The sequence below is a fragment of the Panthera pardus genome, unplaced genomic scaffold (genome assembly GCF_024362965.1).
Source record: "Panthera pardus isolate Hobbes unplaced genomic scaffold, ASM2436296v1 HiC_scaffold_16, whole genome shotgun sequence".
Classification (NCBI taxonomy): domain Eukaryota; kingdom Metazoa; phylum Chordata; class Mammalia; order Carnivora; family Felidae; genus Panthera; species Panthera pardus.
The window spans coordinates 140,770,422-140,797,272 of record NW_026526721.1 but is presented as its reverse complement, the minus strand read 5'-3'; the positions used below and the strand labels follow the sequence as shown (position 1 = coordinate 140,797,272).

Here is a 26,851-nt window from a genome sequence, read left to right as displayed (position 1 = left end):
CTTCTTGGCACACACTGTTTAGTGTCATGTACAACTTGGTAAAAATTTAAAATTGGTGCCAACTATGATCTATTGTTTCAACGCAATTAAAATGGCCCCGCTATATGCAAAACAAAATTAGGACTAATTATTAAATGATATAATTTAAAAACTGCAATCTATGGGGCACTTGGGTGGCTCAGTCTGTTAAGTGTCCTACTCTGGATTTCGGCTCAGGTCATGATCTCACGGTTCATGAGACGGAGACCACAGCGCAGAGCCTGCTTGGGATTCTCTTTCCCTCTCTCTCTCTGCACCTCCTCTGCTCACTTTCTCTCTCTCTCTCTCTCTCTTTGCCAAAATAAATAAATGAACAATAGCAAAATAAAATCCATGGCATAAGCCTTGTGCTTTAATTCACTGATGAAGAAGTTCAACCTATATAAATATCAGAAGGAAAAAAAATAGTCTTGTCAAAAAACAGAGCAAGCACCTTAGATATACACTGCAAAAAAAAGCCACAAAAAAAAAACCCCATAAAAAAACCACAAAAACAACAACAACAAAAACCCCCACAAAACCAAGAAAACAGTATGGTTTGATCCATAGCTCACACTATATACAAAAATTAGCTCAACAAAGATCATGGGCCTAAATGTAAAACACGAAGGTATAAACTTTGAGAAGAAAAAAATAGGAGAAAGTCTTATGACCTTGGGGTGGGCGTAGATTTCTTAGAAATGGCAACCAAAGTATGAGCTAATAAACCAGCTTAACAATGTGGATCTCACCACAATTAAGAACTTCTATTTTTTTGAGGAGCACCTGGCTGGCTCAGTCGGTGGAACATGTGACTCTTGATCCTGGGGTCATGTGTCCCAGCCCCATGCTGGGCATGCAGCCTACTTAAAAAATCAAACCAAAACAAAAACTTCTATTCTTTGAAAGACTCTGAGTTATGAGAAGATAAGCCAAAAATTAGAAGGAAACTATGCAATACGTATATGAGATAATGAACTTATATCCAGAATAAAGAAACTCAAATTCAAAACTAGAAAAGTAAAGCCCTTACCCTCAACCCCAAGCGAGTGAGCAAGTCGAATAGAAATGTCATCAAAGATACCGCATCACACCTGTCAGAATGGCCAAAATTAACAACATAAGAAATAATAGGTGTCTCTGAAGATGTGGAGAAAGGGGCACCCTCTTGCACCACTGGTAGGAATACAAACCGGTGCTGCCACTCTGGAGAACAGAATGGAGGTTCCTCAAAAAACTAAAAATGGGACTACTTTCCGATCCAGCAATTTCACTTAGGTACTTAGCCAAAAAATACAAAAATATGGACTCGAAGGGGTACATGCACCCCAATGTTTCTAGCAGCAATATCAACAATAGCCAAACTATGGAGAGAGCACAAATGTCCATAGACTGATGACTGGATAAAGAAGATGTAGAATGTACACACACACACACACACACACACACACACACAGGAATATTACTGAACCAACAAAAAGAATGAAATCGTGCCATTTGCAACGATGTGGACAGAGTTAGAATGTATTATGCTAAGTGAAATAAGTCAATCAGAGAAAGACCAATACCATACGATTTCACTCATGTGGAATTTAAGAAACAAAACAGATGAACATATGGGAAGATGGAGGGGAACTGAAGAGATGGCAACTAACCACGAGAGACTCTTAACGATAGAGAACACGCTATGGGTTGACGGAGGGAGGTGAGTGGGAGATGGGCAAGATGGGTGATGGGTATTAAGGAGGGCACTTGTTATGAGCACCGGGTGCTGTATGTAGGTGATGAATCACTGAATTCTACTCCTGAAACCAATATTACATGTTACATTAACTAAAATCTAAATCAAATTAAAAAAATAAATGTCATCAAAAATATGGATGGCAAATGAACACGTGAAAAAACATCAATATTATTAGTTATTAGTGAAATTCAAATTAAAATCGCAATGAGCTACCACAACACATCGATTGTAATCACTAAAATGAAAATGTCCCCAAATCAAATGTTGCTGTGGATGTAGGGAAACTGAAAACTCTCATCCAGTATTAGAAATGTAAAATCATACAACCGTTTTTTCTTGCCCCAAACTGGAAACCCAACTGTCGATCAGGTGAATTAACCAACTGTGGTGTATCCATATAATGGAAAACTCTTGGCAATAAAAAGGAATGAACTACTGATACATGCTATAGCCCAGAATGAATTTCATAATAATTACGCTGAGTGAAAGAAGACAGACACAAAATATAGTTAGCACATGGTTCCATTTATATAAGGAAATTCTAGAAAATCCAAACTAATATATGGTGGCAGAAAGCAGATCATTGGTCACCTAGAGACAGGGTTTGGGAAAACAGAGAGGTGCAGAAGGACAAGATTATAAAAGCATATGGGGAAACTTCTAGGGGTGGTGGTGATATGTTCATTATGTTTAAAAACTGAAATATAATTGACATACGACATCAGTTTCAGGTATACGACGTAATGATACAGTTCACGTATACATTGGGAAATGAACACTACGGTAAGTCTAGTTAAGATTCATCATCACACATAGTTACGATTTTTTGTCTTGTGATGAGAACTTTTAAGATCTATTCTCCAAGCAACTTTCAAACATAAAATAAAATATTATTAACTATAGTCACCAGGATGTATGTTACATATCTAGGACTTTACAACTGGAAGTATCTACTTTTGATGACCTTCTCCTATTTCTCCTACCCACCACCCCCTCCCTGCCTCTAGCAACTACCAATCTGTTCTCTGTATCTATGAGCTCAGTGTTTGTTTTTAGACTTCACGCATAAATGTGACCATATGGTATTTGTCACTTAGCAGAATGCCCTCAAGGTCTACCCATATTGTCCCAAATGGCAAGATTTCCTTCTTTATTTTTTAATGACTGAGCAATACTCCATTGCGCATGCATACCACAACTTCTTTCTACATTCTTCCATGGATGGACACTTCATTTCTTCCATGTCTTGGCTGCTGAAATAATGCTGCAATGAACATGGGGGTGCAGGTATCTTTTCAAGTTATTTTTTTTCTCAAGTTAGTGTTTTTATTTCCCTTTGGATAAATACCCACAAGGAGAATTGCTGGATCGTATGGTAGTTATGTTTGTAATGTTTTGAGGAAACTTCCTATTTTTTTCCATGATGGCTGCACTAATTTATATTCCCACCAATAGTGCACAAGGGTTCCCTTTATCCACATTTTTTCCAACAGTTATCTCTTGTCTGTTTTATAATAGCCATTCATGGGGCGACTGGGTGGCTCAGTTGGTTAAGGGTTCGATTTTTGATTTATGGGCATAAGCCATGATCTCAAGATCATGAGATCGAGCCCCACATAAGGCTCCGTGGTGAGCGTGAAGCCTGCTTGGGATTCTCTTTTTCCCTGTCTCTGCCCCTCCCCTGCTCATGCTCTCTCTCAAAATAATAAATAAATGGACATTTAAAAAAGAAAAAAAAATTATAATAGCCATTCTAACAGGAATGAGGGGATACCTCATTGTGGTTTTGATTTTCATTTCCTTGATGATTATTGATGTTGAGCACCTTTTCATGAATCCATTGGGCATCTGTATTTCTTCTTTGGAAAAAGCTCTATTCATTTCTTCTCTCCATTTCTAAATTGAATTGTTTATTTATTTTTTGCTGTTGAGGTGTAGGAGTTCTTTATTTGTTTTGAATATTAACCACTTATTGGATACATGATTTGCAAATATTTTCTCCCATTTGGTACATTGCCTTTTTATTTTGTTTATGGTTTCCTTTGTTGTATATGTTCATTATTTTGATTACGGTGATGGTTTCACAGGTATGTATCTATCTCAAAATTTACCAAATTTTACACTTTAAAGATACGCAGTTTAATGTCGTTCATACCTCAATAAAGCTGTCATAGAAAACAATATTTAACAAAATATTTAACAACCACTACAGTACAGACATTAATCTGTATTATGATAATGTTGGCCCATCCATCCGAGTGAGGTACAGCTGAATACCAACCAGCCATGGCTGCAAAGGTATTCATTGGTCTTCTGGGAAACAAAATTTAAGACCACAATGAAATAGCACTACATCATCATGGCTAAAATTAAAACAAATAAGCAATGATACCCAGGGTATGCAAAGATATGCAGAAAGCTGGATTTTCATACACCGCCAATGGGAATGGACATTTGCATAACCCTTTTGGAAAGCCATTTGTTGGTATCTACTGAAATCTGACATTCTTTGAACTCTAGGATGCGGTTATTCCATTCCTATGTATATACCCAGCAGAAACGTATTATGTATGTTTACGTAAAAAGACATGTACCAAAAAAATGGTCAAAGCAGCACTAATTATCATAGCCCCAAACAGAAAACTACATCAATGGTAGTAGAAGTATACATCAATGGTAGAATGAATAAATAAAATATGAGGTATTCAGGCAATAGAATTCTCTCCAGCCATGAGAATGAATGAACTTCACTATATTTAAGTGTAGATAAATGCTACAACATAATATTGAGTGAAAAAAGTCCAAACAGAAAAAGTACAACTCAGTGATTCTATTTATATAAAGATCAAAAATAGGCCTTATTAATCTGTGCTATTGGAAGTTAAGACACCTGTTACTCTTGTGTCAGGATTGGTGAATAAAGGAAGGTACAAAGTGGCTTTTGGTGTGCTGGTCATATTCTGTTTCTTGATCTGGGTGCTGGTTAAATGTGTACGTTCAGGGCGCCTGGGTGGCTCAGGGTGGTTGAGCGACCGACTTCGGCTCAGGTCATGATCTCATGGTTTGTGAGTTTGAGCCCCGCGTCGGGCTCTGTGCTAACAGCTCAGAGCCCGGAGCCTGCTTCAGATTCTATTCTGTGTCTTCCTCTCTCTCTCTGCCCCTCCCCCACTCATGCTCGGTCTCTGTCTCAGAAATAAACATTAAAACAAATTTTAAAAATGTGTATGTTCAGTCATAAAAAAAAAAATCCACCATGCTGGGTACTTATGATTTATGCATGTCTACATATATTGCAATGAAAGGGTTTACTTAAAAAATAGTGGATGGAAAACAAAAAACAAAAAACAAAAAACAAAAAACGTTGGAAAAAAAAAAAAAGGGGGCGCCTGGGTGGCGCAGTCGGTTAAGCGTCCGACTTCAGCCAGGTCACGACCTCGCGGTCCGTGAGTTCGAGCCCCGAGTCAGGCTCTGGGCTGATGGCTCAGAGCCTGGAGCCTGCTTCCGATTCTGTGTCTCCCTCTCTCTCTGCCCCTCCCCCGTTCATGCTCTGTCTCTCTCTGTCCCAAAAATAAAAAAAAATAAAAAAAAAAAAAAGTTGAAAAAAAAATAGTGGATGGGACACATGACTCACAGAATTTTTAAATAATTCAGTTAAGGGGCGCCTGGATGGCGCAGTCGGTTAAGCGTCCGACTTCAGCCAGGTCACGATCTTGCGGTCCGTGAGTTCGAGCCCCGCGTCAGGCTCTGGGCTGATGGCTCGGAGCCTGGAGCCTGTTTCCGATTCTGTGTCTCCCTCTCTCTCTGCCCCTCCCCCGTTCATGCTCTGTCTCTCTCTGTCCCAAAAATAAATAAAAAACGTTGAAAAAAAAAATAATAATTCAGTTAATTCAGTAAATTCAATTAATTAATTGGTCCTTGTATTGAAGAAGTTTGAGAACAATTACTCTAGCCAACAATCTTGAGAAGGTAAAGAGTTTGTACCATAAGCAGATCAAACACTGGGACAAGAGGAGATGGGAAGGCTAGGAGTCACTACAGAACTAGCTTTGAATATTTAACTCTAGAGTGCAAAGAGCATTTTGATGAAACCTTACGTCAGCATCTATATAACTAGGTCCCTTGGTTAATTAGCAACACCTACTGAAGAAATACCAAGCCTCAATATATCAGCACATAATTTTTATCTTTTAATTGAATATCTAAGAAATTAAATGCAGGAGAAAAAAGGGAATGAGGCACAAAGGACAAAAGAAAAAGCAAATACTAATTTTCCTTTAGGTAACTGTCTGCTATCCATTCTCCACTAAGATGTACCTTGAGCACAAGGTATGAATAGAAGACAAGAGCCATCAGATAATTTACAGAGTCATTTCCAAGGAGTCCCCAGCTCTGTAATGCCCCATAATGACTACTTCTTATGCCACCACAATTCCTGCATAACACATAATTTTTAAAGCTGGACTGGATCTTCCATTTGGAGTTTCCCATTTTCCCAAAGTCAGCTGCTCCCACCCTCTTCCTCATCCAGCCTCCTAATTCCTGGGCTCCTGCTGCACTACCCCTCCTAGACAGGAGTCTTTTCTGTAGTGTCCCTCCTCTTCAGAGCCCCCCGTTATTTCTCCCAGTTATCTCTGCATCTGTTCAACTTGCTGAGAGTGTGGGTAGCTTGGGACGTCCTCTCTGGATGCCTAGCGTTCACCATCATTTCAGCCGGTCAATTCTCCTTTTTGATGTCAACCCATCAAAACAGAGGGGTACCGACGGGGCCCTCAAGAGCAATTCTTTGGCCTTGATTAAGAGCACTGGTTCTCAACCAAGGCAGTACTATTCCTAGGCTGCTTTGTGAGTCTTTGGTAGATATTTTTGACTTTATGACCAGGGGTACCGATGGCATTTGCTGGCTGCTGCTAGAAGGTCAGCTGTTCTGTGCAACGAAGAGCTACCTACACTGCACACAACTTCAGAACGTAGGTAATTTACAAAAGTAAATAACCTGAACCTAGAAACAAATTCTTTCTTACACAGACACACAGACTGTTTCTTTGTATGGTTTTAATAGTTACGGGAAATTCCAAGATGCACTAACCTTGTGCACTGAGGGGAGATTACATTTTGTATTGCAGAGAATTTTACCAAGTGTTCATCATTTCAGAAAATTACCTTGATTCACCAAAACTTCACTGCCGTCCACAGTCTGCATCGTAGCTGATGCTTTCATACTGGTTCTACATAAGGGTATGAGCATTTGGCTAACCTCATCTTGCCTTTCAGGGTAGTCCTTCCCAAACATTTACTGATTAAAGTACAAATTAATCTATTATAAACAGCTTTTATTTTTTATTTATATTATCATTGGATATTATACTGATTGCTTTAAAAAAGTTTTGCGCAGATAGAGTATATCATCTATGAATTTCATTTCAGAATGGCAAAGAATGTGTAATAAAATAGTATATAAAGGAGATACTGGGTCTGAAGGGTTGGGATCCACGGATTTAGAGAAACAGCAGCAGTTTCCTCTGAAACGTTTTCAAACGCTTCTATAAAGTCCTGACGATGCCAAATATAGGCTGACCTTTGCTCAGTGGTGTTTCTAGTAAATATTTAACAACTGGCTCTCTGGGTGGGAGGTAGAGAAGCCCTGATTTGCAGTGTTTGCTGATTTCCATGGTGTAAATACTCTGATCATAGCCAATTTCAAGAATCATGTAACATTTCATCACTGGACATAGAGTTGGGTAGAGATACCAAAAATTAGATCCTGTGAACTTTTGAAGACCCCATCACCCATTAGTTACCAAATTTATGCTTAGATGCCACCCTAATTTTTTCCAGGTTTTCTCTAACAGGGCTCAGGAGACCATGAAGCCAGGTAAGCAAAGAATAAATAAATGGAACAAACAAACAAGTCACAACCTGATATGGGTGACAACAGATACCATGAGGCTCAGATAGTTCACTGCTCCAAGAATCAAAAGAAACAAAGACAGGCAAGGGTTGAAAAATTCTTATGAAATCAGCTGCAGTCAGTTGAGATTCCAGGATAAAAAGAAGTACCTTGTTCAGACGAGAACTAGGGGACATGGCAAGATGTTCTTAGCATTTTTTCTGCTGCTGATTTGAAAGAAAACACTGGAGACACGTTGGTGAAACAGTTGAAGCGAAGCACCTGGGAAAGCATCATTTAATTAGCTGGGCAATGGAAATTCATGGGCTGCAGACTAGGCCGACTTGGTTGTGACTTAGCTTGTAAATGGGTGTTAAATCAAGGGAAGGGCGGCCTATTGTGACCAGTGGGATAACCCACATTCAGTTGTCCTGTTACTGGTCAATTTCAGGACTGGAGTATCTACACAGTTCTGGCCAGAGTACAAAATCTCACCAAGAGAGAATGATGGATGGATGATCGGCTAACAGAATGGGTGAAAATAAGAACTGAATTGGTGTAAATGGTGCTCCAACGTGGAAAAACGATCAAGATCTGTAGCAATGGGAAACTTCCCAGTGTAAACACATATGCATGTCGATCTACAATTTGTCTATGACCAAAATTAGCAATATGCCCATTGTTTCTGTAACTCCTGACAAAGATCACTGAAGAATTCCTGGGATGTGAAAGTAAAACCTCATTGTATAAATGGCATTAAAGTATTTTCTGTATGCAAGGGACAAGAAAAGTGAAATTTTTTTTTTTTAAGTTTTTTTTTTTTTAACGTTTATTTATTTTTGAGACAGAGAGAGATAGAGCATGAACGGGGGAGGGTCAGAGAGAGAGGGAGGCACAGAATCTGAAACAGGCTCCAGGCTCTGAGCAGTCAGCACAGAGCCCGACGCGGGGCTCGAACTCACATACCGCGAGATCGTGACCTGAGCCGAAGTTGGATGCTTAACCGACTGAGCCACCCAGGTGCCCCCGAAAAGTGAAATTTTTACAGAACAGACATGGGGAGTTGCTCGGCTGGCTTGCATATGGACCCCAGGTTCTACTGGCTACTTTTCCTTCCTTCCTTCCTTCCTTCCTTCCTTCCTTCCTTCCTTCCTTCTTTCTTTTTAGAGAGAGAGAATGTGAGCGATGAGGGGAGAGGGGATGAAGGAGAGAGAGAATCTTAAGCAGGCTTCATACTCAGCACAGAGCCCAGCGTGGTGCTTGATTGCACGACAGCAAGATCATGACTTGAGCCAGAATCAAGAGTTGGATGCTTAACAACTAAGCCACCCAGGCACCCCTCCACTGACTACTTTATTAAAAAAATTTTTTTTAATGTTCATTTAATTTTGTGAGAGAGAGACAGTGTAATTGAGGAAGGGACAGAGAGAAAGGGAGACACAGGATCCAAAGCAGGCTCCAGGCTCTGAGCTGTCAGCACAGAGCCTGAAGCGGGGCTCGAACCCACGAATTGTGAGATCATGACCCGAGCTGAAGTCGGGCGCTTAACCGACTGAGCCACCCAGGCGCCCTTCTACTGGCTAATTTAAAATCTGCATATTATGGGAGAGGACACCACCACCAAGTCCTTTGTAACAAAGAAAGCAAAATTTTATACAGTCTACACTCTGCATACGTTTTTAGTGCTTCCGAGTGTTCAGAAACTTCCAGCGCAGTCCCAGTTGAGAGATTCTAATGGCCAATGTTAAAAAACAGATACGACTCCAGGGTGCTGCATTCTCTATGAACCCTAAATATTCAAGCTGATCAGAAGAGGGCCTGACACCCCACGGCACTATAGAGTTAACACCATTGTGAATACAGCCTTGAGTTTATGATGAATGTGTTCCAGACACGCAGAAGTTTACAGCGACTGTCAACCGGAGAAACGTGCAACCCCAGCAGATAATGGCATATGGTGTGTGATCTGATGAGGGGGAAGAAGGTTCGCAGAACCTTCGTTAGCAGATGCTCAATGACAAAAGCAAAGTCAGTTGTGTGGCCTCTCAGGAAAACCACGAGAAAATAAAGGTACAAAAATTCTTTTTTGTTGGGTCAGTAGAAGATGCTTGTGAGCGGCACATTTTCCCTCTGGTATCAAAGAACGAGGAAGAGCGAGCTCGCGGCAGTGAGCTCAGGCCAGAGGGTACCAGGTCATCAGAACCACAAAGAGCCTGCTGCATGGGCACTGCCACTCTTGAACATTCAACAGCATGCTACTTGTCGCGGTTGTATTTTATATGCCACGGTGGCATTTACTGGGTCCTTGCTTGCTTTGCCTGCTCCGTGGGTCTTTTTTCCATTAACGAATTGTGAGGAAAGACCTACACAATTCATCAATGGAAAAAAGACCCTCTGGTAACGCTGGGGATGCGTGGATTCCAACTTGCTTGTGGCAGCTGTTTGCAGTGAGCGCCTGTTGTTTGCAGCCCATGACGCGAGGAGCTAGCCAGGAGTCCAGGAGCGAAGGACTGAGCCTCTTCCGTGCAGGTGGTGTAAGAGGACAGGTGCTATGTTTGGGTCTCAGGCTGGGTTCTCCCGGACACAGACACCGAGTGAAGGTTTTCAGTGCATGGAGTTGATCTGGGGGGATCCCAGGAAGCAGTGGTAAGGGAAGCGGTGAAGGGTCAGCCGGACACAGGGTGTGTCACCGAGAAGGTGCCATTGTGGGTAAGTGGAGTTCAGTCTACCTGCGGCCCCTGGGAAAGAGTGTAGAATGCGCTTGAGAGCTTTCCCCCCAAAAGAGCAAGAAGGTTCCACCGACTCCTTGCTCTGTTCTTGCTGAGGGCCGTTTAATTTTCTGCCACTTCGGCCTTGCACTGCAAGAGAGCCGAGAATGCTCTCGTGGCCGGGAAAGCAACCTTCAGGCACAGAACAGCAGGTATTCCCTTACACAACCTCCAGTGTGCAGATGGGAGGGTGAAGGGATACAAACAGGACTCTGAGAGTGTTCTGCAACTGTGTGCGTGTGTGTGTGCGTGCATGTGTGTGTCTGCACCGACATAAAAAAAGAGATGGACCTTGAAGAATGGAACTTTTTAAGACAGGCATGAAAAGGAGAGAGGTCACAGCAGCAGGTGCAGCAGTATGTGCAAAGGTACAGAAAGAAGATAACCAAAGTAGAGTCAGGAATGATAATAATTTTTGCACCTTCAACTGAGAACATTATTAGAGCCAAGCAGGCACCTTCTATACATTATAAAGTATCTTTCCCAGTAACATTCAAGGGAAGTGTTCTTATTTTCGTATCACAGATGAGAGAACTCAGTTTTCCTTACCAAGTCTCAAATGCCAGTGAGCAATTTGAATTGGAACCCAAATCTGTTTTCATTCTAAAGACTGTGTTCTTTTGACTCCCACACTGCCCGGTAAGCCGGCTGATTCATCTGTAATGAGGCTTGCAGCAGATATTAGAAAGTTAGCTTCGGGGCGCTGGGTGGCTCAGTCAGTTGAACATCCGACTTCGACTCCGGTCATGATCTCACCGTTCATGGGTTCGAGCCCCACATTGGGCTCTGTGCTGACAGCTCAGAGCCTGGAGCCTGTTTCAGATCTGTGTCTCCCTCTCTCTCTGCCCCTCCCCTGCTTACGCTCTGTCTCCGTCTTTCTCAAAAATAAATGTAAAAATTTTTAAAAATTAAAAAAAAAAAAAAAAAAAGAAAGGAAGCTAGCTTCTATTGAGAAGCATCTCAAATACCGGCCCAAAGGCAACAGGGAACCACCGAAGGCATGTTAAAGACAGAGGCACATAATGTGGCTGGCAAAAATGTCCTGAAAAGATGAGATGACGGTGCAGGCAGCCAGGTAGGTAACTGTCAAAAAGTGTGGGTGGTAGAAAAAGAGAAAAAAGATAGTTGAGACAGACGGTGTTTAGTCCAGAAAATCTGACAGGATTGGTAAGCCGTTCCACAATCAAGGCAGAGAGAGGGAGGTGAAGATAACCTAAAGACAACAAGACAACGGGGTGGTGGGTGATTAGCAGTCATCACCATGCCTTGGCCGGAATGATCAACTCAGCTGTCATCACCACGAGTCGAGGCAATGCAAAATATTTGAGCGTAACGATCTGGTGCAGGGGTGGTGGCTGTGGCCTCTGTCACTCGGCTCGGTCAGGAGAGTGACTATGGTATCGCTGCCACTATTTCTACCATCAAACATGCTTTAACAGCTCCCTTGGCTTACACCATTCTTCTGGAAGGTCTTCCCTTTTCGCATCGGTGTCCCGCCCCTCCGCCAAAAGCTGCCTCCTATGCCACACCTTCCACGAAACCTCCCCGGAGCACCCTGACAACTGCTTTCTTGTCTCTCTGAACTTCTAGAGCAGCCCTACCTGACAGAACTTTCCGAGATGAGGGAAACCTACCTGTGCTCTGTAACACTGTCGCCATTAGCCACAGGTGGGTACTCAGAACTCAAAACTCAGCTAGGAGGACTGAGGGAGAGAATTTACATTTTATCACTTTTGATTTAATTTAAGTTTAAATAGCTGCACGGTGCTAGTGGCTGACATGTCTGGCAACACAGAGCTAGAGTGTTCGCTGTGCTGCTCCTGGCCTCGTCCCACACAGCTTTGGGCGATGGGTATTTCTGCACATGTCTCAGCTCTCCCGCCATATTCTCTCAGGCCAGGTAAGCGGGGGAGGGGTTCTCTCTTAATTACGTATTCCCACAACAACAAACTCAGTAGCGACGTATAGTAATACTCATAACTCGTTTGTGAGCGTATTTTGGCTGCCGTTTTATCTTTGATCACTGCTATAGATTACTTATCCATCTTGTGCCTCAAGAGAACAAACGTTTCATGGCTTTTATGAGTTCCACTAGATGCTGCGGTCTCTGGAGATTACGGCATGGTTAAAATACGGCCTTGGCCTCTAAGGGCTCAGGTCGAAGGGAGCAGAGGCAGAGAAGTGAATGCAAATACCATTTAGGCAGACCCGCAGTTTGCCTGAAGGGCCTTTAGGTTATGCTGCTAGTATTTTTTTCTTAGATCCGATAGAATCAATTTTCTTTTTCCTCAGAATGAAAACCATACAGAGAATAAATGCTGATAGGGCATGAAAGCTGTTAGGATCCTTGACAAAATGCAGTAAGCAAATTATGTTCCCTGAGAAGCAATCAACAACTGGAGGGTAACAGCAGAGAAGGAGTGAGGGGTGGTCTTCCAGGATAGAAACATAAAATAAGTTCACTTCTCTTATGTAACTGTACCTCTAACACTGATCTGCCATCAGAGAGGGTCTTTCTCTTTGTGGGTAACTCTTGAAATACAGAGGTCATGTCCACTTCATTTGGCCCCCTTCTCTTTATTCCATCTTTACCCCCCACTCTAAGGACCCTGCCAATAATAGTGATTCAATAAAGTCTGCTAGAGGATGAAAAGGAGAGAATGTTGAGGATACTTAAGCTTACTTTCTGTCCATTGGGTCAATTCTCCATTCCCTAGAACGAAAACCTTTATAAAAATGGAGAATGCTAAGTCAGCCATCTGGTCTTCCTTTGGTCTTATAAAGCAGTAACTCTTGGGAAAGAAAACAGTGGCTCCAGGGAGTTAAAGGGGGATAAGCATTAGCAAGTCAGCCTTCTACCAGGGAGCATGTTGCTGTTGGCTACGCGATACTCCAGGCCAGCTAAGCTAACCCTGTTGGAATGTTAAACACAGTGCAGCCAATACCTTGTGAATGTGGAAGGAAACCATCAGGGCTTTGCCAGGACTACTCATCACTGAGAAGAGTCCACTGGAAAAGATGAAGTAACAAAGATCACTGAAGAAAGTGTAAAACAATCTGAGAATCCAATGACATGTTGACAAATAGCACTCCTCCCTGCTTTCCTCAAATCAGAATCAAGCAGTGAAAGCATGAGTAATTTCTAAACAGAGTTTTCAGAGTCCAAGATGGGGCTCTTCCTTGCCTTATCAACAGTCTCTGGAAGACTGCAGGTGGATTCCGTCCAGGAAAAGAAGAAATCTTGAACTATTCAGTACAAAGTTATTAGGGAGGCTTTGCCCTTCAACTGTAAGCTTCTGGTGTGTGTGTGGGGGGGGGGGGGGGAACTAGTGGAAAAAATAAATCTAGATTTTATTTTGTTTTGTTTTGTTTTTTTGTCCTGAAAAAGGAATTCACAGCTTGTAAAACCTGGCAACTTTTTTTTTTTTTTAAATAAAGATGATGACTGATTTTATAAAAGAAAAAAAGATATGGAAATGAAAGTGCTAAATGCCAATACTCAAATGTCAAAAACACAAGATTTTCCAGGAAAATATTAGAACTGATAAAAAAAAAAAAAGCTGAGAAAGTTATTAGGATGGCAGTAGAGTTTGGGACACAGTCTCTTCTTACTTCGTAAAAAATTAAATAAAATCACAGAGCTGAAATCTGTATTTTTGTTCTGGTTCTAAAGTTAAGCCAGAGTAACTTTATCCTAGCTCAGTCTTCACAGGTTTACTCTGGTTTAAAGGCAAAGTCAAGGTCAAATTTAACACTAGTATCTTATTCTCCAGCTGAAATCACATGTACTCAATGAAGCTTCACAAGATTTTACTTCTAGATCATGAACAAATCAATAGTGTTGAATGAAACTAGCTTTAGGTGCTTTAAGTGGTTAGGTTTTATGTAGCTTAGGGTTCAAATTCTGTTTTTTTTTTAACCTGTAGTACTGTCTTCCCATCAGTTTTGGAAAAAAAATCACGGCCTTTTTCTCCTGGAAATTGTTTCTGTCCCATTATTCCTCTTCTTTCCTCCTAGGAATCCAAATGCGTACGTTACAATTTTTCAATATGTCGCCTATATCTCTCTTCTGTACTTTCCATCCATGTACTCTGTGCTTTAGTCTGGGTAATTTTTCTTGACCTGGCTTACAGGTCACTTATCCACTCTTCAGTGGTATTCTGTCGCTATTAAACATTTCTACTGAGGCCCGCATCCTCATTTCAGTTCGTGTATCTTTCGTTCCAGAATTCCGGTTTCATTCCTTTTTAGTAAAGCCTAGTTTTCTGGTGAAATTCTCCATCCTGTCATAGATTTCTTGAATATACCAATCACACTCATTTTAAAGATACGTCGAATATCTGGATCATCCATGGGTCTGTTTCTATTATCTATTGCGTCTTGGTCCTGTTTCTTAATACGTCTGGTAATTTTTGATAGAATGAGAGACATTGTATATGAAAAATTTTAGAGGCTCTGGCTGATATTATATTCCTTCAAAAAGTATTTACCCTGTATGAAAGCAATAGGTAAACCTAGATATCTCGAGTCAGGGAAGCTTCCCTCAATCTAATTAAGGGCTCAGCTGGCCAGAGAGATAGTTTTACCTTTCTTGGGGGGTGGGGGGTGGTGGGGGGTCTACTGTGGGTTCACCTTCTCCTAGGGTGTTGCCTTCTAGGCATTCTAAGAGAAGTCTGGGATATTTACAAGAGTCTCTCCTGAATTCTAGTTTTTGTCTTTCAGGCACCATGAGATTCTGAAAACTTCACTCTGCTTTTTAGAAGTTTTCATTTGCTTGGCTTTTTAACTCCTTGCCTTATGCAATGAAGAATGAGAAAATAACCAAGGGGGAAAGATTTGGGGGCCTTCCTTTCTCAGAGAGCTTGGCCCCTCAAGTCTTGGATGTCTTAGTAGATCTCTGATGGCTTGAAAAAGATTGCTGTTTTAATTTTCTCTGGTATTTCTAGATATTCTCCCTGGGACCATGGGTCTGCTATAAGCTACTTCATCAGTTCCATATGTAGTAGTGTTGAATAACTGTGGTTTTTGCAAAAACAAAATCCCAGAGGCAGACAACTATCAAAAAATGCAACTGGGGAAATTCATTCTCTGTGTACTTGTACTCGGATTTTAAAAGGAGTAAGATAATATCCTTACCCTGGGGGCATTTGCATCCTATAAGACCTCTTCTAAGGTATATTTAATTCTATTCGATTCTGATCCCCCTGTTTTGCTCAAGTTCAAGATCACCAATAAACCTTTCCTGAAAGACTAAGGCATATTGAGAACTTCTTCTCTGAAACCTCATGCTATTTATTATCAGCACCTGGCAAAGAAACACACCACAAAGCCCGAGTTAATACACTGCCCCCTACTCCCTTTCCCACATCAGACTTGTGTTCTTTTAAAGAGCATAATTAGGTTTGATACTTATGCCGTAGCCTGCAAATCACCCAATGTATATTTTTGGATTTTATTTTTAATTATGATAATTTCCTGGGCAAACTTCCATACTTCCAGTATCTTTTGCAGGGGAAAGAATGGGGAGAAGGAATTGACCCTTCTTTACAGAGTCCTGTCTGTAGAAAAGGGAAAATTGCTGTGACTGTCTCTGGAAGTTAGTTCTCGTGTGTGCAGAAGCAATAATGATTGGCCTCTCCTTTCCCGGATCTTAGGACAGCATTTACGAAGTGCTTCCCGTATGCTTGGCATTATTCTAAGTTCATTACATGTATTCGTTCTCTCATTCAATCTTTAGAACAGTCCTGAGAGGTTTTATTATGATCCTTATTTTGGAGATAAATAAAGAGAAGCATAAAATAGCAACAGAACAAAAACTCAACCCCTCAGCTCACTTCTCTGCAAATATCAGCTGAGACTCTAACTCAAGGCCTTGCCTGTGGTGGACCCTTGTCCTAGCGTGAGCCATTCCTGGTGATGGCCTCCAGCCGTGGTTAGTTGGTGGGGGACTGGCTAATTATACGTAACAATCCTTGCCTGAGAGGTAGACTGGGTTTGCTTCTGGTTCCGTCTAACATTTTTCTTCTTCTCATTTTTAATTCCTTTTACGTTGCCAATAGGCAAATTAAATTCAGTCACAGCAGCTACAGTGACTTAAGAAGCTAAGGGTCTATATTTCCTCCCCCCCCCCCCCACCCAGAGTAAGAAGTCTGGAGGTAGGCAGTTAGGTTTCTGACATGGCTCCATAACACTCTGAGGGATCCGGGCTCTTCCCACCTTTCTACTTTGTTAATTAAATATGTAACTTTTACGCTCATGCTTGCAAGCTGGCTGCTACCTCTTCAGCACTATGTTTATATTTCAGGCAGGAGGAAGGAGAGGATAAGATAGAGTGAAGCCAGTGTTTCTGTTCCCATTTAGACAGCTTTCCGAGAAGCCCCATCCAGGGACTTTCTCCACATCTAGCTGGCCAGGACTGTGTCACATGGCTACCTCTACCTGTAAAGGATTATGGGAGATGGGATATTTTAAATGCATACATTGCTACACTGAAGAAAATAAGGATTTTTTTTTTTTTTTTAAGAAGGAAGAAAGGGCAACAGCAATCCAAAGTATTAGCCATGATTAATAAAGTCCTAACTGGGGGTGCCTGGGTGGCTCAGTCAGTTGAGCGTTTGACTTCGGCTCAGGTCATGATCTCGCAGTCCGCGAGTTCAAGCCCCGTGTCAGGCTGTGTGCCGACAGCTCAGAGCCTGGAGCCTGCTTCAGATTCTGTGCCTCCCTCTCTCTCTGCCCCAACCCACTCGCATTCTGTCTCTGTCTCTCTCAAAAATAAATAAACATTAAAAAAAAATTAAAAAAAAAAAAAAAGAATAAAGTCCTAAGTGAAGTTAGAGGACCATAGGAGAGAACTTCATCAAACATCTGCATGCCCAGTAGGCCATATTTCTTGATGCTACAGGGGGCTTGAGCAAGGACCCCATGCCCCCCTGGATCAGGTCTATGTATCTCCCATCTGTAAATTATCTCATGCTATACAGCTACGATGGTATAGTGAGAAGAGCTCAGAATTCAGAGGTAGGAGATCAGGGATCACATCTGCTTTTGCCAATTATAATCTGTGGACCTTGGGTAAGATATGAACATCACATTCTTTGTCAGTAAAATGGGCATAAATGCCTGTGTCCCACCCACTTCACAGAATATGGATGACCAAAATAATAAATGTGGAAAAGCTGTGAGATCTACTGACCTGTGCACCTTATTTCTCATGAGATACTTAAAAATTGGAAATGGAGAAGTATAAATGGAAACCAGTTAATTATTTCAATAATCTTTTTATAAGTCCATCTAAAATTATATATGCATATAAATGTATGTTTCAACATTTTGTATGTATAAGTGAAATACTAACCTAAATAACTGTATAATATTATAGCATATACACACACAAAACACACACCTATATAGTTATTTGCTTAGTGAAGTTTTATGATAACTTTGTAATGGAATGTGGCAGAATTTATGATGTTCAATTTTAGTACTTAAGCTTCTGGAACCTGACTGTCTAATCTTCTCTGGTTTTTCCCATGTAGGGGGGAAAAAAGAGGGCTTGGAATTATTGGTGTATCTCAACATTAAAAATGTCATCTCTCCTGTTGGAAATATGGCAACTCTGTTGTGTTTTCCAAGATATATGCCAGCAATATTTCAAAATATGATTAACAGTGCCAATACCTTGTAAAGTTGGGCACATCTTTTCTTGTTTTGTCTTAGTGATGCCGTCTATCTTTGTGAAAGCTGATATATTAAATAGCTTTTTAAAAGCCTTATTGTGGCCTTTCTCTCCCTTCGGTATAGTAGTGTAACTTTTATCGATAATAATGGGAGCTATGTTGGAGCATACGGGGTGGTTATGTGGCTCTTGTAGTTTATGGTGATTGACCAGCCTTGGAACCATGGCTTGGAGTCCAGAAGCCTCAGTTATTTAAGCTCTGGGGGAATAGAAGGTGCTCTTTCAGCAAGCCCCCCAACTTGGAGCTTTTCTGCCTTTTTATTTGGGCAGAAACTAGTGCACGAACACATAAATTAGGTGAGATGGGATGACAACAAATTTCATGTAAAATTGTATGATCTCCAAAATGTAAAATCAGGGGCATTTTCACCCAGAATATTTACCTTGGCATTAGCCTGAATTTTAGTTAAAAAGTACATGAAAAGTTATATAATCTTCAATTAAACCTTATATACAGATATCAGTCTTTGAGATTGATACAAGGAAATACATTTTTTTCATCAAAAGATACTATCCATTTTCAAAAATCACACTTGTTTTTGAGATGGACTAATGTTGTAGAAAAGGAAAGTGATGCCCAATGAGGTTACATGAATTATCCACCATCATACCGTTAAAACTAATCCCTGACCCTGAATACAGAAAAGATTATAATGTGGAACTTGACCAACAAACAAATATATACATGCATACTGGGGACAGAGTGAGGACTCAATAAATACTTTTTAAAGAAATTCGATACTGGGTTTTTAGTTAATTTTTTAAATATAATTTACTGTCAATTTTTTAAAAAAGTACTCTTTTGAGGTATTTTCTCACATGCATGATAAACTTTTAACACATTTCCTTCAGTCAACAGATATTTATTCAGCTCTTATTATGTGCTAAGCATCCTGCTAAACCCTGCTTGACTATGTGAGTTTGACTTTTTCTAGTCCTTTTAGTAAAACATGAAAAATTTTGACCATTTTATATCAGTTGATTTCTGTTCTTTGCATTTTAAAAACGCAGCATTGGGTGTTGTATGTAGGCAACGAATTGTGGGAATCTACCCCCAAAACCAAGAGCACACTGTATATACTGTATGTTCATGCCCAATGTGCAGCTTGACCTCACGACCCTGAGATCAAGGCCTGAGCTGAGCAACCTGAGTTGGGAGCTCAACCAACTGAGCCACCAAGATACCCCCTTTTTCCTTTGATGACAAGTATTATCGTGGAGCCCAAACTTGATAAATATAATAGGATATGCATTTGGTTATTCTATTTGGAGAAGAGTCCCACTACAGATTTTAAAACCTGTGCTACTCCAGTGTTTACAGCAGCGCTATTGACAACAGCCAAACTACGGAAAGATTCCAAATGTCCATTGACTGACAAATGATAAAGAAGATGTGGTATATACGTACAATGGAAAATTACTCGGTGATTGAAAAGAATGAAATCTTGTCATTTGCTACAGCATGGATGGAACTAGAGTGTGTTATGTTAAGCGAAATAAGTCAGAGAAAGACAAATATCATACGATTTCACTCGTAGGCGGAATATAAGATACAAAACAGATGAACATAAGGGAAGGGAAGCAAAAATAATATAAAAACAGGGAAGGGGACAAACCATAAGAGACTCTTAAAAGGAGAACAAACTGACAGTTGCCGGAGGGGTTTGGGGTGGGGGGGATGGGCTAAATGGGCAAGGGGCTTTAAGGAGGACACTTGCTGGGATGAGCACTGGGTGTTACATGTACGGGATGAATCACTGAAATCTACTCCTGAAATCATTATTGCATTATATGTTATATAGTTATATTATATAACTATGTTATATAGTTATATTATTAACTAACTTGGAGGTAAATTTAAAAAATTAATACCTATAAAAAAATTTTAAATAAATAAAAAATAAAAGTAAAGCCTGTGCTATATTTCTGGAGAGGAAAAATCAATGTGGTCACTACTATTCACACAGGTACCTCTAGCATTTTTGCGTGTATCCAATAGGTCATCCCAAGCCCTGCCAAGCCTTCAACTTCCTCTGTCACCAGCCTCACTTTACCTCTCTGGCCCTAACCAAGTTTCTTGAAGCTCCTTAACACCTGTCATGGAACCTTCCGTCTTGCTTTACTAACTGCTTCAGTACTCTCCCCCACCTACTTTGCCTTCGTTCAAGATTTAAAGATTCATTATCTTCTCTTCTAGGCCTTCTCAAGCTCTCTAAGGCTCTTCCCTCTGTGCCCCCCGTGCAACCCAGGCATAGCCGCTATTATTTTAATTATTTTTATGCACACAATTTCCTTTTCTATTAGATTATGGTTTCCCAGAGATCAGATACCCCTGCATTGTATTTACTTCTGTATTCATAGCCAATAAGCTCTGCTGAAAACAGAGTGGATGGTCAAGCAGTATCTGTAAGATGAATGAATGAACAATGCCAAGCCCTCCAACAGACCGGACACGCGGTTCTCCCTACTGGTCCTCCCCTCCGTGTACTATGAGAGCGAGCTTCCCGCGTGCTCGCAGAGCGCGGGTGGGCACACAAGACCACGTTTTGCCCTCGCTGTAATACTCCCGCTGATTCTATCGCTAGCGCCCTTTTACTGAAGAGGAAACTGGGACTTAGGAGACACCTGGTGACCTTCTCAAAGTCACACCGCTAGGCAGAATGACTGTGCCGTGGAAACACCGGGGAAGAAACGTGAAACAAACGCGCGCTGCCTGGTGAGAGCCTCAGGACTTAACAAAAGCAATCCAAAGCAAGGTTATCACCGGAGAAGAAAACAGCCCAAGTTGTTCCCATGTAAAACAAGGGAGGCAGGGCTGTCCACTCTGATACCCGGAATTTCATCAGGAAGATGTCCAAATGAAGAGTTTCTGCCGCCTCCCCCGGGGGGGCCCACCACGCGGACATGTGTTCTTTAGCGAACCTGCATTTGGCGTGTTGCACTCTGAGCACAGCTCAGAGGCGACTTTCGCCCTCTTGCTTTCTGTTTCCCTTATAACCAGCGATTTGGTTCGGTGCCATGATTCCAAAGGGTCATGCGTTTCTATTTAATAAAACAGATGAGTAGCATTTTCTACCCCTAAATCAAAAATCTCTCTCTTCCTACAACTTCAAAGAAAGCCCTGGTAATATCCAAAACGGTTGCGAGGTTCTTTTTTTAATGCCTAGAAATTCACATGACAAAGGAAATAGGAAAAACCCTTCCCCACCTAGCCCATGTGTTTGTGAGTTTACAATGCCATCATTGTTTATGTTGGGCTCTATTCATTTTTGTCTGCAGACTTCCTCTGTACAGTTTAACTACTTTCTCATGCTAAGCTCTCTGCAAATTGTCACAATGGTTAATGGGAAATTCTGTACCAAATACTATTTAATTTTAAGGCATTTCTGCCGGCTAATTTATGACCAACTGCAAATTTCATTCTGCCAGGGCAAAAAACAATTTGTTTGTTTCAGGTTGAAAATAGTTTTTCAAATAAATTCTGATGGTACACTTATCAAGCCCTCTTATCTTTCATTAAACTAATGCTTTCAAGCATAATTAAGAAGGAGCTGGAAAACTAAGTATAATGTAATGCTCTGATATTAAAGAAGACATATCAAAATAAATTTGCAATTGTATCATCACATCAATCTCTACTATGACTGCAATAGTATTATAACCATAATTAATTAGCTATGGTACAAATTACCAATAAATCTTTAGAAATTAAATGCCTAATTTTTCAAAACCATATGTCTTCATAAATTGATTATTTAGAATTTAGAGGCTTTTTAATTAGGAAGAAATTTATGCAATGCTGTATGTAATAATTAGGAATCAGCTTTTCTGCAATACTTTTGAACATCAGCAAAAAATTAAATCTTAAGAAAATAGTCTGGGTTAATTATAGTATTTCACTGTCAAAAATCAACATATAGGTAAAATTTAGAGGTTAATGTGGCTTTCCATTTCTTTAACTTCCACCTAGTCTTACGTCCTCAGTGCTGGAATCATTAACCGAGCCCAAAAATCAATGAGAGGGGGGAAATCTCCCCAGTGATTTATGCCTCAAAGAAAGTTTTCATTTTATCCAATAGTTTCAGCAAACCTCATCAATCCAGGTTAAATATTTAACACTCCTTTTTTTATATTCCCTAAGGTTAAAGCAGGATATTTCTGAGCCTAGCCATCATTTTGGCTAAGTGATTATTCTGACATAAGACACAAAAGCTCCTGGGTCAGGAGGGTGGGAACATCATTTGGGGTCCAACAAAGGCATCGCTAAAGAGCGACCTCATTACGTGTGTGGTCAAAAACCCAAAGAGATGGGGAACGGGACCTGATGGCGAGCCACTCTGCACTCACAGGGCCTGCTGTCAAAGCCAAGGCCCTCCTGTGTCCTGAAGACTGGCTGGGAGGTGCCGTGGCCCATGTCTTGCCCCTGCCTACAAAAGGGCCCGTAGGGAAACGCACAGACCACACCACAAAGACGATTCTACAAAAACTGGAAAGCCTGCCGACAGAATCCAGAAACCAAATGTTTTCTTCTTCTTACTTCTTCCCCTTCTCCCCACTTCAGTTCCCTGATTGTAATCCGGCCAATGTGTTTTGCATCTATAGGTGTTCCAGGATTGAGGCCAACCTGGGTGAAATTCAATTTTGCTCATCTAAGCACTTTCCCCAATGTCTTCCATTTGAATGCATCTTCCTCAATAAAGAGTTAGATCCTGAGTCCTCCCGAAGCCAGTGTCCCTTTGTCTGCCCAGGAAACAAAATGATTCTTCCTTTGCTAGTTCCCAAAGGAGCTAAGCCACTATTTTCTCCTTTCAGGTTTTCGCTGTATCTCCCCATCCCATTTTTTCATCTGAAGGTCTTCCGGCAAAACTAGTGAGGCTCCTGAGCGCGTGACTCAGGAGTGACAATCGCTAACAGATGCATTTGTACCCGGGCAGAACTGGCCTCTAATTGTTGCTTGTAGGAGGAAAGGCAAAGCGACTGTAGCACCGCCGTTCTCTGTTGCTGGCAGATAACAACCTCGAGATGAAGCCACATTTGCAGGGGAAAAATTGCTTACGCCCACAGAATGAAATTTCAGGCTTTGACAGCTGCTAGGTAAGTAAATGAGAATCATTTTATTCTGGGTAAGTGCAACACAGCACATCTTGAACAATGAGGAGTTGATGGCCCGAGGGCGGTGACACCCAGGTTGTCCGCCTTCAGAAGAGTCTCCCGGGAGAACTAGGGAACAAGTGGCCAAACAATTGTCCCTTTAGCCCAGCACGGCTCCTCACAATCTTAAGTGGGAGGCACGAGTCCCTTCAAAGGAGAAAATGGCTTCAATTTTCCAATTCACAATTCGACAGATAAACGCCGCACACGGACTCCGAGAAAGCCCTCTTGGAAAGCCTGAGGCTTCTGCCAGAATTCAGGAGCCCTTCATCTCCTGCCTGGATGCTTTTAACAGCCTCCCAATTGGTTTTCTGACTTCAGTCTCCACCCTCAGCCAGAAAAAAAGGGGCTTCTAAAAGGCTACGACTCCCCTGCTTAAAATATTTCTAGGGCTCCGACTTGCCATTAGAAGGCTGACTTACAAGGTCTTCCCACACTGGCCCGTATTATTTTCCCAAACTCGCTTCTCACCTTGACCCTTGGCCTCCGAGCCTTTCACAGGCTGTTCCCTTTTCAGACCTTCTCTTACTTGTTCTGCAGACATTAGCAGAACTGCTCCTTTCCCCAGAAAGCTTTTCTGGTGCTACCAGCTGGTTAGGTCCCTTCCCTCTGTGCTCCCACAGCCCCCATTGTGCCTCTGGGACAGTGTTCTCAGATTGAACTGCCTCTTTATTTTGTCTCTGGTTCCTTCCTTCCTTCCTTCCTTCCTTCCTTCCTTCCTTCCTTCCTTCCTTTCTTTCTTTCTTTCTTTCTTCAATGTTTATTTTTGAGTGAGAGAGAGCAAGCAAAAAGAGAGAAAAAGAGAGAGAGAGAGAGAGAGAGAGAGAGAGACAGAATCCGACGCAGGCTCCAGCTGTCAGCACAGAGCCTGACGCGGGGCTTGAACTCATGGACCGTGAGATCATGAGCTGAGCAGAAGTAGGACCCTTAGCTGACTGAGCCTCCCAGGTGCCCCAAGTCTCTGTTTTTTTTCAAGATTGCAAAGAATAGAAACTTGACTCCAATCAGCTTAAGCTAAGAAGGAAACTTCTTGGATACTAGGTTAGCTCACAAAATTGAGGGAAATGCTGGCCAACAAGTTTGAGGAAAGCCGAAACTGGGAACCCTCCCAGATCCCCAGATGCTGCATTAAGGACCTGCCCTTGGTATGTCAGTCTGTTTCTGCTTCCTGCCTCCACCTACCTCAGGCTCTCTCCCTTTTCGTCTGTTAATGATGTGCTTAGCTCTCACCAGAAAAGTGGAATTGTGTGAACCAGGTAGGCCTAGGCTTACCTTTTCCTTCGTTCGAACATTAAAGGTCTCATGGAAGAACTCTGCTCCTTTGTGGGTCACATGCTTGCCCTAGAGTGGGGACTATGGCTCTTGTCCAGGAGAAGATAAGAAGATGGCCATCCCATTGAGGCATTTCAAGCTCTTGGGTAGAGAGAACGTGGAAGAGGACAGAAGAGAAGAGTGAGAGCCAGTATATGGATCACCTACTGCTGGGAAACCAACGGCTACAAAATCTCAATGGTAAAATATAATAAGTATTTATTTTTTATGCATTGGCAGGTTGGCCAGAGGTTGACTGATATAGACCAGGGAGCTCCGCTTTAAGTGGCCGATCTGGCTGGAAAGTTCTTTGGGGGGTTAAACTCAGGCATATTCTATAAATGTGCCTTATTCTGGTGACCAGGCTGAATGCGAAGCTCTCCTTATGGCAGTCGCAGAGGTGCAAGAGAGGAAGTGGAAGGCCATGACGCATCTTAAGGACCAGACTCAGAAGTGGCACATTGAAATCTACACTATTCTACCGGATAAAGCAAGTTACGTCGCTGAGCATAAAGTCAAAGAGTGCTGTACCACTAGTGGGAAGGACCAAAGCAGGCAAAGGGCAAAGGGCATAGATACAGAAAGGGGTGAAGATAAGGGACCGATGATTCCAATTACTAGGGGAATGACTTTTCGAAGGAAGGATGATATAATTTCCACAAGAAGGAACAGGTGCTAAGCAAACAAAACAATAATGCTCATTACTTTCTCCCTGGTTACGCTGTAACTTTTGTGCACACAGAAACTGTGGTTATATACCTGTTTCTGTAGGCCCCATCTCACACGGTGCTTGGCACACAGATAGCAGTGAGAAATTGTACGTTGAATTTAACGTAAGCAATCAACGGGTTATAGAAGACAGGCACCTCAATCATCTCCTCTAAGGACCTGAAATCTCCTTGAGGGGGTTAAAGTTCAGATAAACAGTTGGGCACAAAACAGAAAGAAATATATGCTCCTTTAGTTCAGCCAATATGCTATGGGCATGATGGAGAGGGAGAGATGGTTTCCAACTAGGTAAGCTCAGGAAGTGGCCTCGGAATGGGTGGGATTTAATCAGAACTTTCAAGGGATGGAAGGGACTCTCAGCACTTATTGCATGCCAGCCATTCCACTAAGTGGAGGCCGTGATCTTATTCCCCTTCGTCGAGAGGGAGGAGTATTCTCATGACTTTCCACATGGGCTCTTTTAAGTCGAATGTCTAGAGCTATCCAGCTAGAAGGTGACAACGCCTGATTTGGACACAGAAATCCAGTCTGTCTTCTCACTGTCTGTGTCGTGCTCGGTGACTGACAGGACAGGTGTTCCGTAAACGTGACTTGAACAAGTGAGCGAATGTCGGGAGCTCCGTTCTCTTTTTTCAAACCTTTGGCAAGTGGAGAAGTCAGGAAAAAGAGCTGAGACAAAGGGAACAGTCTGGGTCCCCTGGAAGGACAGAGAAGGCACAGCTCAGAAATAACCAATGGATGTGTGTGACTAGAGTGTCACGTTTATGGAACACGTGGCAAGCCACAGGCCAGCAAGATAAATTGGGGACAAGCATGGAGTGGAGGGTGTATGTGTCATTCTGTCTGCAAGTACCTGTTAGGGCCATGGGTACAACCCAACATACGACTCACAGGTAACAGTTGATGATGCATGAGGGCCAGACCGTAGATGCTATGTAGCATGTAACGATTTGGAGCCAGTGCACCCCCCCCCCCCCCAATTTCTTACCATCAGCATGTTGACAGAGGAAAGGAGTGCACTTAATTGGGAAAACAAAGTATTTCTTATTCCCTGGAAGCTTTCCGAATGAGCAGAGTCTGGCTAGCCATTCTTCTACCCTTACAAGCAGAAAGAAGGCTGGACTTCCTGGGGAATGGAAAGTACGCAGACTGCTGAGATAAACCGCGATTCACTGCCGCTGAATGTATCACACATCAGCCCACCTCCTGCCACTGCAACTCCTCGCAGAGAACAGAACAGTCTCGCAGAGAAAGGAACAGTCTCAGGTGAAGAGGAATGCCAGCCTCACCGCAGAGAAAGGGGAGCCAGTCTTGTGTGTGGGTGTGGGTGTGATTAGGCAGCCGGGTTCCGAGGCTTCGAAGGGAAAAGAACGAGAGCTGAGACACCGGTCCCGACCCTGATTTCTAACGCTCTGTCATCAAACAACTATGTAGGACCATCAACATCTATTCCTTTCGCTTTGAAAGGCAGGAGTTCAGAGTCCAGTTTATAATTCTTAACACAAGGC

General features: G+C 42.0%; 1 protein-coding gene and 1 long non-coding RNA gene across 4 annotated transcripts in view; one reads left to right on the top strand and one right to left on the bottom strand.

The window, feature by feature from the left end:
* Window positions 1-26,851, bottom strand: part of RARB (retinoic acid receptor beta) — a 530,011-nt gene that overhangs the window by 183,992 nt on the left and 319,168 nt on the right. The gene's annotated exons all lie outside the window — the stretch shown is intronic.
* On the top strand, window positions 20,079-25,104 carry LOC109251392 (uncharacterized). Its single transcript, XR_008422614.1, has 2 exons — window positions 20,079-23,246; window positions 24,855-25,104. It is a non-coding gene; the product is annotated as an uncharacterized LOC109251392 (long non-coding RNA).